We start from the raw sequence: 12637 nt of genomic DNA on the forward strand, positions 1-12637 counted from the left end.
TTCTTGAGGAAAAATAAATATAAGACCTGTCTTATTTTCAGGGAAACACGGTAATTTCATGGTTGTATTAGTCAGCTTAGGCTAGCTAGGTTATATTGCAGTAACAACCAACCAAAACAATCTCGATGGCTTACAGTAACAAAGGCTTATTTCTTGCACACATGACATTATATTTCATGTGGGTCAGCTGTGGCTGTGCACATCTTCCTTCTTGGACCAAGGCTGAAGTAGCTCTATATGACATCTGCTCTCTCATGGCAGAGGAAAAATAATATGGTAGAATCATGCAATGGCTCATAAGTTTCTGCTCAGAAGTGACTTATACCATTTCTACTCACATTTCATTGATCAAAACAAGGCCAAACTTGATGACATTAGGGTGAGAAGTCTCTCACCCTAATCTTCTAGGGACAGGCCAGATATGGAGGGGCAGAGAATATTGATAATAATACAGACAAGTCTACAGCAAGGATTAATTTCAGCATGTATGTACCAGTATGATTGTTGTTAGTTATAATACTAATAAATTTTGAAATACTTTAATACTATCTAGTAAATAGCTGTTATTCCAAGCCTTCTGACAACTCCCTCTCTTGAGGTCCTCTGGAATCCACTGTTCTCAACCAGCAACTGAAGGGTTAAGACCTAGCAAAGGGGGATACTTATAGGACCCTACTTGGACTTCTAATCTATTTGATCAATGCTTGAGCACTATTTGTTAAAAACACTTAAATCACTTTTGGCTAATTTCTACTAATAAGTAGATTTTTGTTAGTTTAATTCTGAGGGCAACCTTATTTCTAGGCTCTTTTTTTTTTTTTTGAGACAGAGTCTCACTTTGTTGCCCAGGCAAGAGTGAGTGCCGTGGCGTCAGCCTAGCTCACAGCAACCTCAAACTCCTGGACTCAAGCAATCCTGCTGCCTCAGCCTCCCGAGTAGCTGGGACTACAGGCATGCGCCACCATGCCTGGCTAATTTTTTCTATATATATTAGTTGGCCAATTAATTTATTTCTATTTTATAGTAGAGACGGGGGTCTTGCTCTTGTCCAGGCTGGTTTCGAACTCCTGACCTCGAGCAATCCGCCCACCTCAGCTTCCCAGAGTGCTAGGATTACAGGCGTGAGCCACCACGCCCAGCCTAGGCTCTTGAATGGAATCTGACTGTAGCTCCCATGTGTAGTTCAATACTTAATTATAGGGCGACTTCCGGGGCCCCGCTCTTGGGGCCCCAGAACCTCGTCCAAAATAAAAAAAATAAAAAAAAAAATAAAAAAAAAAAGGAAAAAAAAATACTTAATTATAACAATAATCACTAACTTGTGCTGCTTCCTACACATTTTTACATATCTTTGGCAAGTATAGTATATGCAGTATTTTCGCTCTATAGGTATTTGTAGAAAAACTTACCTAGCTTTTCTACTCATCTAAGTTTATCTTTCTACAGTTGCAACATACTATTTCTCATTTTGAGTCTCTCTTATTTTTATTTTTTTAGAGACAGAGTCTCACTCTGTTGGCCAGGCTGGAGTACAGTGGTGCAATCATAGCTCACTGCAGCCTTGAATTCCTGGTCTGAAGCTATCCTCCTGGCTCAGCCTCCCAAGCAGGTGGGACAACAAGCACACATGCACCACCAAGCCTGGCTAATTAAAAAAATTCTTTGTTGTAGAGATGGGGTCTCGATGTGTTGACCAGGCTGATCTTGAACTCCTGGACTCTAAACAATCCTTCCATCTCGGTTGGGAAAACAGGTGTGGGCCACTGTGCCTAGCCTGAGTCTCCCTGTTCTTAATTTTATGTTCTTAATTCTTGATTTTTTTATGCTATTTCTCATGTACAAAAATGTCGTTATTATCTCCAACTTATTTATAACACTTTTTTTTTTTGTAATTTACAAAGCATTCTCACATTATTTCAATCTCCCCAACATTCCCAGGAACTAGGAATTAGATCATCTTACAGATGAAGAAATTGAGACTTGGTGAAGTCAGGTGCCTTATAGTTAGTTAGGTTCTGTTCATTCATTCATTAAATACTTATTGAGTGCCTGAAGTGAGATTTATTGAAATTGGATTTGAAAACGTTTTCCTGAGTTCAAGTCAAGGGTTTATTGTTCCATTATTCTCAATTACTTTATTACCAGCGTCATAAACCCAAAGGAAACGAATGATAATAGTGTGTTGATTTTATTGTGATTTGTAAATTCAAGGATATCATCAGTAGAGGCAGTACCATTTCTCTCTGTGCTTGCTACCTAATGCACTAAATGTCTCACTGTAGGTAATTCCATTCAAAACTTATTTGATGAACGTATCTATAGGTTTTGAAGTTATTCAAATTGGGTTTGGACATTTACTAGCTGTGGAGCCTGGAACAAGTTACTTAACCCTTTCGAGCTCCAGTTTTATCATCTGTAAAATGTAAATAATATTAATGCGTTTAGACTAAGTGGTTGTAGAGATGAAAGAGGTATGAAAAAGTAGATGTCCACTGTAGCTGTGATTTCCAACTGTCTTTGATAAACTATTAAACTCTGCATTCAAAATGAGAAAGACAACTTCTACGTCGACATAAGGTTACCAGCTAACTTTTACTATTCTTTATTCCGGAGATATCACTTTACAGGTTGGTGTTAAATGCCCTCTTTTGTGAATTTAAGGTGCTAGCAGCTGTCTTCTTTAACAGCGTGCTTAATAAGCACGCCTATGTCGTCTTCCTCCCCAGATTAAAAAAAAAAGAAAACCTTCAAAAACTATTCACTAAAATTCAACTGTACACACAACAGACTGGTATCCACAAGGATAGAACGCCCTACGGAGGTCACCAGGCAACGCCTCCGGATTCTCTGAAAGGAGGCGGGGCCCCAAACTCTCAGATCTCATTCTCTCTCACGCGGTCGTCGACCCTAACCAATTCTCGCGAGACTTTAAGCAACTCCGCTTCTACGCATTACACGATACTGAGAATCGAGGCGCCAGGAGAGGGGGAGGGGAAGAGGGGAGACGGTGCAAACGGCGTGGCCGCCATCTTGTTTGTGACCCCGCTTTGCGCGCGCTCCGTTCTCCGTGACGCAGGCTTCCCCCTCCCCTCTGCCGTGCCCGGGCCTCTGCATTGCCGGACTCCGCAGGAGCGCGGGGGCGGTTCCTGTTCTTCCCTGGACTTCTGAGCAGAGGCGTGTGAGTGTGCGGGAGCTTCTGTGGGCAGGAGGGTGAGAGGGAGCGGCGGCGGGGGGAGGGGCAGCGCTTCCCGCCTTCGGCGGAGACCTCACTTCCCTCGCGCGGCCGCTGCTGTAGTTCGGTCCGGCCTGCCCGCCGCCATGTTATGTCCCCGCCGGGCCCGCCGCTGTCGCCGCCGCCGCGCTCGTGGGGTCCGTGCGCCTAGTCGGCCCGGCCCGCGGGCTTTCTCCCATTGGCGGAAGGCGACAGCGGGGGGGCTCGCTCGTGATTGGTCGGTGGCGGGGAGGCCGCGGACCTGGCACCTTATTGGTCGCGCCGGCTCCGGCCTTGGGGGTGATGAAGGAATCTGAGGCTGCGGGGTTAAGCGCGTGTTGGGCATGGGCAGCTGGGACAGTGACCCCTTTTCGCGCAGGCATGGGTTGGAGGCTGGGGACGAGCCTTAAGGGAGGAAGAGAGCGTGATGGCCTGGCTGGTGCTTTGGGGGGTAGCCTGGGGTATGGCTCGGAATGGGGGACACTCCTAGTTTTGGAGGTGACCTCTCTGATACATGCACAGCCGAAATGAGAGTGTGCAAGCCCCTGGGGTCCCAGGCATGGAAACACCGAAACCCAAGTTACAGGCTGAAAGGGTCTTCGAGATTCAGGGGTGCTGGACTTGGAGTGTGACCCAGTTTGAGAATGACCCTGAAGGCCATGGTCTGAGTGCATGGTATAGGAAGAAAGGCATCAATCAGGGCTGGGGACACATTTGAATGATAGAATCAGATCAGGGATTTTGCTGGAGAGTGCGAACATTTAAACACTGAGGCTTTGGTGAAGCCCTGGAGTCCAAAGTTACCTGATCTGGCATGTGATGTGAGGAGCGAGCAGGTAAACAGAGAGGGATCCTACTGGATAGGTGTGCCAGATCTTAATTAACTGAATGCCAAGCCTAGGAGGCATAGCATTAAGTAGTGTCAGATCTAATATGAGAAAGTGTGATATAGGAAGCAGTTTGGGGAACATTTTCTGGCTTGGGAAGTATATTAGGAGAGCAGTAAATAAGTAGATTGAGTCTCAGGACCGTGCAGTCGGTTTTGAGATGTTATATATGAAATTCTCTGTTCTAGAAGGAATACAAGTCATGGCTGAATTTCCAAAGCTACATTTCTAGCAAGTGTTAGGTACTTAGCAGTTATTTGTTGAATGAATAGTTAGGTTCCCCTCTAAGAGGAAGGTAGCTACCCAGATTTTCTGGATCTTGGCTCATTTATATCCTTGTATACATGCCTAAAAATACACCTGTTCTCATATGCACTTTTAATTTTTTTTAAAAAAATAAGCAGCTCCAAGGAGAGAGGGAGAGTCCTGGTAACACTGTGAAGCCTCTGGGTCCATTTATGTAAACCAATAAATTCTCTTTTTTTACTTGAACCTGAGGTAGATTTCTGTCACTAAAGCTAAAAAGTTTTGACTAATACAGCCTCCACTTAATGTTTTTCCATAGTGTCAAATCTGCTCTTTGTTGCCTCCAATAAAGATTTGAATTCCATAAAAAAAAAAAAAAAAAAGTAAGCAGCTCCAAATGAAAAGAAACTACTGCATAGCTTCTTGCATCTTTCGGTAACAGGATTTGTCAATATTTCTGGTTCATTGATTTTTGGGTGTTAAGAGTATATTTAATAGGAGAGTATAATTAATAAGAATTTGCTATACTTTTCAGGGATTCAGACCACAGAATTGTAACCATACAGAATATGGGTTCTTTTTTTTGTTGTTGTTGTTGGAATGGCATAGGCAGAGAACAGAATATGGGTTCTTGAAGTAGATACTTAAATCATATCCCTTAGTTTCTTTTTTATTTTATTTTATTTTATGTAATTTATTTATTTATTTTTAGAGACAATGTCTCGCTCTTGCTCAGGCTGGTCTTGAGCTCCTGACCTCTAGCGATCCTCCCTCCTTGGCCTCTCAAGAGTGCTAGGATTACAGGCATGAGCCACCGCACTTGGCCCATATCCCTTGGTTTCTAGAGTGGAAGGGAAGATTCACAAAGTAAATAGCTGGACCTTTCCTGAACCCAGGTAGATAATGGGTAAAAATATGCACAGAAACTTTAAGAATCTACATTTTTTAAAAATCTTCAGAATATTGCTGACGTAGTCTTTCTGTATATGGAAGTATTAATAATATATGCCAAGCAGTGAGGAACTACCAAGTGCATAGTGTAAAGAGCTCATTGGGGAGGTTTTTCAAGCATCACCAGTTAGTTCCTTATGTCTCCAAGTACCAGGACCTATCCAAAGAAGGCCTAGTTCCTTCTTCAAATTGTGGGATACTGATTTCTGAAACATGCTTATCCTGAATGATGTGTAGAATTAAAACTGAATGTGACAAAATATTTGCAATTCCAATTTTGTATGGAAACTTTTAAATCAGGTTTTGAGGGGAAACGAGTGAATTGGAAGTCTTGATAGCTTTATGTCTTGGTGTGATTAGGTGAAGGTTCCCCTCCCCCTGCTTTATTTGCAATAACATTGCAGTGTGAAACGTAGAGTTAAAACTACAAGCGGAAATAGGGCTTGCTGTGCATTTTGTGCATTGGTCATCTCAGCCTTGTTTGGCTCAGTCATGAAGTTAACCAAATATGAAGAATGTGATGGCATCTATAACTTAGTTTGCATTTTACTGAGTCTAGACAAGGTTGCAAAAACAAGCATATACATAAATCTTTTTTATTTAGCAAGCATTTCTTTTTTTCTTTTTTTTTTTTTTTTAAGAAATGGGGTCTTTCTCTGTCACTCTGGAATGCAGTGGCATGATCATAGCACACCGCAGCCTCGAATTCCTGGGCTCAAGTGATCTTGAGCCTCCAAAATAGCTAGGACTACAGCTGCGCCCTGCCACACCTGGCTAATTCTTTTTATTTTTTGCAGAGACAGGGTCTTGCTCAGGCTGGTCTTGACCTCCTGGCCTCAAGCGATCCTCTCACTTCAGCCTCCCAAAGTGTTAGGATTACAGGCGCGAGCCTTTCTGCCCAGCCAGCAAGCATTTCTTGTACAATGTGCTCTTCAGTGCCATTGACTATCTTCATTCCACAATAGCCCCTTACACCTGTGGCCACCTTGTTATGCTCTGGAATTGACTACCCTGGAAATGTTGAACTCTCAGGATGTCTGAGTAGGTCTGAATTTATGTTTAAAATTTGTGAACCTCAGCTTTGTCTTCAAAGCAGAAATCATACTAATGCTTTATATTTTTATAGATAATGTCCATGTAATCTAATTTAACACATTAACTGCCCTGTGAGTTGTATTTAGCTCACGCTAGTTTTGAGCCCCAGGCCTGGTGAAGCATATGTAACTCATGGTGCTTCATGTTGTGAGCCGTATTGTTACAAGTGTTATAGTGGATGGTCCTGAGGACAAACCGAGCGGCACATGGAGAGTGGCAGAATCAAAGTTTATTCGCTCCATCTACCTGATTTTTCCTGCTTTTATTAAGTTGGTGTGGTCCAAGGGGTGGGATATCAGGTGACTAATGCCTGCCTGGTAATAGGTTAGTATTATGTTGATGCACCAGGTAATAGGTTCAGTGTTAGGCTGATGCACCAGGTAATAGGTTAGTTGATAGGCCAGGTAATAATATTATGCTGATGCAGGTCTTCCCTGAGGGGTAGGGATCTCAGGTGGCTGATGTGCTGCCAAGTAGTAGATGGGGGTTTTCCTTATCAATGTGAACTATTTTTCAAATTGCATATAACTCACTACAGAAAACAATAAAAAATAACAATTTTTTTTTTTTTTTTTTTTTTTTTGAGACAGAATCTCGCTTTCTTGCCTAGGCTAGAGTGAGTGCCATGGCGTCAGCCTAGCTCACAGCAACCTCAAACTCCTGGGCTCAAGCGATCCTCCTGCCTCAGCCTCCCGAGTAGCTGGGACTACAGGCACAAGCCACCATGCCCGGCTGATTTTTATATATATATATATTAGTTGGCCAATTAATTTCTTTCTATTTTTATGGTAGAGACGGGGTCTCGCTCAGGCTGGTTTTGAACTCCTGACCTTGAGCAATCCGCCCGCCTTGGCCTCCCAGAGTGCTAGGATTACAGGCATGAGCCACCGCGCCCGGCCTGTTGTTTTTTTTTGAGACAGAGTCTCACTCTGTTGCCCAGGCTAAAGTGGTGTGGCGTCAGCCTAGCTCACAGCAACCTCAAACTTCTGGGCTGAAGCAATCCTTCTGCCTCAGCCTCCTGAATAGCTGGGACTACAGGCACCATGCCCGGCTAATTTTTTCTATATATTTTTAGTTGGCCAATTAATTTCTTTCTGTTTTTTGGCTGGTCTCGAACTCCTGACCTTGAGCAATCCTCCCACCTCAGCCTCCCAGAGTGCTAGGATTATAGGCGTGAGCCATCGCGCCCGGCCAAAAAATTACAAATTTTTCATTAAATTAAAAAGGATTGTTTGTTTTCGAAGTTTTTATTCTATTTTTGCAATAAAAAGCTGTGACCCCAAGGAGAAAAATTTTTTTCCTACTGTGGCAGTCATTGTGTTAATTCTTATAGGAGATATTTTCTGTTATCTCATTTATGCTTTATACGTTATTCATTTGGCTAAAACTGATTTGTTGTACTAGAGAAGATACAAGATAATTTTAACTGCATTTTATTTACAAAGAAATGGAGGCAAAGTGAAATGAAGAGGCCACGATAGATGTCTTTTTGAAGCAATTTTGAAATTCACATTACATCTTTTTTTTGTGCCAATTTCTGTAATAACACATTTTATCTTTTAGTTCGAAGGTACTGAGTCCCTAAGGGTCTATGTCTCAAACTCAGGAATAATATCATAGTTAGTACTTTTATTGAGTGCTTACATTGTACCAGTGAGGGTATAAATGTATTACATATTTTCCTCACATACTGTACTATTACCACCCTAATTTTTACATGTGAGAAAACTGAGGAGTTAAGTATAATAATTTGTTTAAGGTCTCACAGCCAATAAGTGGCAGAGTCCAGATGCAGACATGGGTATGTAACTCTAAATTCTTACCTAATTTGTGGAGCTCTTACTCTTAAACACTGTGTTATCTTGATACCACAAAATGTTATGGGAAAAGAAAAAAATCCTTTTGTCCTAGCCCTGGAAGTGACCTTCGGTTTTTTCAGGCATATCTTTTGTGCTGAGGCCCTAAAGAGTGAGATGACCTTGACAAGGTCACTTAGCTATGCAAGGGCAGGGCCAAGTCTTGCCAGATCATTGGATTTCCAGAAAGTGCCATTCTGATAAATAGCATTGCCTCTCCTTTGGAAGCATTGACTTGATGGGAGAGATGACTTTAAGTGACAAGTTTACTTCCTTCACAGGAGAGAGAATGGCAGAGGACGTTATTAGGGTCACAGATGACCTTCTTGAGGTTCATTTTAGCCTCAGGCATACAACTTAGGAAGAACATTCCTTAGCTAGCAAGTTTTTCTTTTCCATTCTATTTCTTGTTCTCAGAGGAAACTGGTTGTGAGTTATCTGATGTCTTATAGTCTCTCTTTTCATTTTGTTTATTTAGTTTTTCATGCATGCACTCTGACAAGTTAGGAAGGCCACAAGGTCATTTTAGTATTTTCCTGCAGAGACTCAAAGCACCAAACATAATTTAAATAGATTAATTAGAGGAGGAAATGGATTTTAAAAAACTTTGGCCAAAAAGTGCCCTTGGGAGGGGGCAGCATAGTTGCTGATTGGAGTGAGACCTAGAAAAGAATTCTGTCTCTGCAATGCATTTACCCTCTCTGTGGACTGGGGCAGATTCTTAACTTCTCTGAGCCTTAGTTTCTTACTTGGTAAGGTAGCAGTAATAATATCCACCTTATAGGGTAATTATGAGAAATGAATACAGTAGCATATGGTAGATGCCTGTTACTGAGAGAACTTTAGTAAGTAAGAGAACACATTTTCTTTTTAGAACAGCTTATCTGTCCTGACAGCCAGTTAGTGCTTCCTTGATAAGGAAGGAGGCCTTTTGTGATTTCTCTGTTATGTACAGTAAGATTTCCATACAGAAGAACAACCACTTGATGTGAAAAAAAGAACATAATTTAGTTGTACTGTTGTGGTTTAGGAGCTGATTTTCAGTAGGCTAGTGTGGGGTTAGTCTTTCTTTTGAATGCACAAAGTAGTAGGATCATTTGTTTCAGAGAAAGTTGTCTCCTGATCTTCTCTGTTAATCCCCAAGTATTCAGTGGTATTGATTCTTATGAGATGAAAACTTTTTCATATTTGCTAAATAGCAATGATTATCAAAATCACAACAGTGGTGGCCAGGTGTGGTGGCTCACACCTGTAATCCTAGTACTCTGGGAGGCTGAGGCAGGAGGATTGCTTGAGCTCAGGAGGTGGAGACCAGCCTGAGCAAGAGTGAGACCCCATCTCTACTAAAAATAGAAAAAATTATCTGGGTGTGGTGGCAAGTGCCTGTAGTCCCAGCTACTTGGGAGGCAGGGCAGGAGGATCTCTTGAGCCCAGGAGTTTGAGGTTGCTGAGAGGTAGACCGATGCCATGGCACTCTAGCCCAGGCAACAGAGTGAGACTCTGCCTCAAAAATAAATAAATTAATAAAATCACAACAGTGTTAACATTTTGACCAGAAGGAGAGATTTGCATCATTAGTCATTTTTAATTTTTCTAATTGTAGAAATTATCACTTGAAGTAGTAATGTTGATTTACTTTGTGTGATTTGTAGTCACCAGGGTAACATTTTCTTTGAAGTAAGCAGAAAGACAACATTGTGGAATGGTTCAGGGAAAAAATCTCTCTGCCTGCAGAAATTTTTGCCAGGTTGCAAGATTTGCTGTGCTCTTTCCACACTTCTCCATGTTTTAGCAGTGATAAACCTGATAGCAATGAGACAACACCTGCACTCATTTTCAATATGGGGGTTGTATTTTCCATTTTGGTATTTTGCTGTCTGCAGACTGATTAATTCTAAATATAGTGTACTTTCTTTTATACACTGAGAGCTTTCTAATGGATAAACTTTAGGTGTAGTTAAGAGAGCTGGACTAGAGTGTAACCTTTGCATTTGAATGTTTCTAGTAGAATAGGTTTAAACTAAAGGTTCAAATATCTATGTCCACAGTATGTAAAGTGTCTTATTTAAATGAATATCCTCCATTTAAAGTCAGTAGTATATCCTTATTAATAAGGGTCAAGAATTGTTCTATTCTTAAATACATTCAAGAGTATGAATTGTAAATAATGATTTTGAACAGTGTTTCAATAAGAAGAATAGCATGATTTATAGGAAATGATATTATAATATATGTAATGATATATTTTGTATCATGTCATTGGCTTAAATCCCTAATTACTGTTATTCCTGTCCTCAGGAGCTGTAAATTGTCCAGGAATCTATATGAAGTGAGATTTTTTGCCCAGTGTTAAGAAAATATCCTTTCTACACTGGCATTATCCGTTCGTTTTAAAAGAGAAAAGATAAAGGGCTAATAAAGTACATACTATCTGTACAGTTGAACATCCTTGTCATTTTTAACTGTCTTAAAAATTATTACTTTACCCTGAAGGTAAGTAGCATAGAATTTGCTCATTATCAAATGACAAAGTTGGGGCCTTTTAAGAAGCAAAGCATGCTTGGTTGGCAATAATTTGGGAGGCAAAGGATTGCTATTTATGGTGGTATTTAATGTCATTTTCAGTAGTACTAAATTAAAAAGGGAAATGCCATAATATGTGTAAAACTAACCATTTTGGAAGGTTGTCAGAGTAGAGTTGCCTTGAATCTTTTCATTCCGCAAAAATTTGTAAGTTGGCTTAGAGCAGCATTTCTCAAGCTGTTCCGTTGAACATTAGTTCTATATGATGCTAATAAGTATCCTTAGGTGATGAGGAAAGGATCCTTGACAAAATAATGGCCAAAGTGAAGTACATTTCTTTAATGCAGAATCCTTATTCAGAGCCTTTGTGCTCCTGTGCCTTACGACCCTTCAAGATGGAAGGTACATTATGCAGTGTCACTTGAATTTATTTGGTCATGGAACTCTGTAAGAACCCCTAATAAACATTTTAATGTTATGACTGGTGTGTAGTGGAACCCATTTCATAGTTTATGAATAAACAAATGAATCATTTTGTATAGGATAGCTTGGCCAGTAGTGGAAAAGGACTTTTCTGAGAACAAGATAGATCTTCAAAGTAACATAGACTCTTAGGGATGAATGTGACTTCATAGGTCATCTAATCCAATTGCCAACAACAATGATAATAGTTGTAGCCATCATTTTTTGAGCACTTGTTGTTTATCAGGCACAGTGTTGTCATTCTACATGCATTATTAACCACTGAATATTACTGATTTTTGTCGTCTTAATATTTCTCATTCATCTAGTTTTCAACATCTTCTCTACTACATTTTCCAGTAACCAGATTACTGCAATATGCTGTTTTCCCTGTCATTGGGCTAGAGTGCTGACATCGTCCTACCCTTCCCCCTTCTCTAGCTTATTCTCTGTGTACCCAAAATGATCTTCTAAAAGCGTAATTCTGATTTTGTCAATCCCATAGTTAAAACTCTTTAGTTCCTTACCATTGTTTTAGAATAAGGTCCTAACCTGTAATCTCAGCCAAGGTGGGATTTGGGAGGCTGAGGTGGGAGGATTGCTTGAGGCCAGGAGTTCAAGATCAGCCCTGGCAACCTAGTGAGAACCTCTTTCTACAAAAAATTTTTAAAAATTAGCCAGGCATGGTGACACACACATAATAGTCCTAGCTACTCGGGAAGCTGAGGCAGGAGGATTGCTTGCATGCAGGAGTTTAAGGCTGGAGTGAGCTATGATCACATCATTACACTGTAGCCGGGGCGAGAGAATGAGATTCTCTCTAAAAAAAATCAGAATTAAAAATTACTTGAAAAGAGAAAACACTTCTAATATCCTAGCTTTGTTCAACTGTTTACCTTTTAAACGTCTAGCCTCTTGCCTCTGGGCTGCTTCTGTACCAAACTACAGCCCTTCTGGGAATGTAGTGCTCCCTTACCCATGCAGTTTGCTTTGTCTTAGTAGACTTCTATTCTTAGGATTTTAAATCTCCCAAGAAGCCTCCTCTTACCAGCTGAAACTTAGGTAGGGCCTGGGTTAGGTACTCTGTGTATGTCCTCCAATAGCATGATTGCATTTGCCCATGTTAACTCTTAACATACAGCATTATGATCGCCTGTTTTAACTCTTCTCTTTCTTACAATAGACTTTAATCTTCTTGATAAGGACTGTGTCTTGTTTAGGATCCCCAGAAGTAATTTAGCACAATGCCTATGCTTATAAGTATTTATTGAACAAATGAAATTACCCTAATCCTTACAATATTGCAAGATATTTTACAGTATAGGAAACTGGCCTCAGTGGGGTTAAGTAGCTAACAGGTCACTCAGCTAAAAAGTGGTGAAGAGGGATAAGACTCTTAAGTCCAT

At 40.8% G+C, this 12637-nt stretch overlaps 1 protein-coding gene across 10 annotated transcripts in view; it reads left to right on the plus strand.

The window, feature by feature from the left end:
- The first annotated feature begins 2961 nt into the window (after positions 1-2961).
- The window catches only part of NFYC (nuclear transcription factor Y subunit gamma), a 75464-nt gene continuing 65788 nt past the window's right edge, over positions 2962-12637 (plus strand). For 3 of the 10 annotated variants that reach the window (XM_075997101.1, XM_075997090.1, XM_075997097.1), the window contains exon 1: positions 2966-3178. The gene's annotated coding sequence lies outside the window, so the exon portion shown is untranslated. Of the gene's footprint in view, positions 3179-12637 lie in introns of all 10 variants that reach the window. The other 7 variants (XM_075997070.1, XM_075997059.1, XM_075997079.1 and 4 more) reach the window with 5 other exon arrangements.

Source organism: Microcebus murinus, chromosome 2 (assembly GCF_040939455.1).
Source record: "Microcebus murinus isolate Inina chromosome 2, M.murinus_Inina_mat1.0, whole genome shotgun sequence".
Lineage (NCBI taxonomy): Eukaryota > Metazoa > Chordata > Mammalia > Primates > Cheirogaleidae > Microcebus > Microcebus murinus.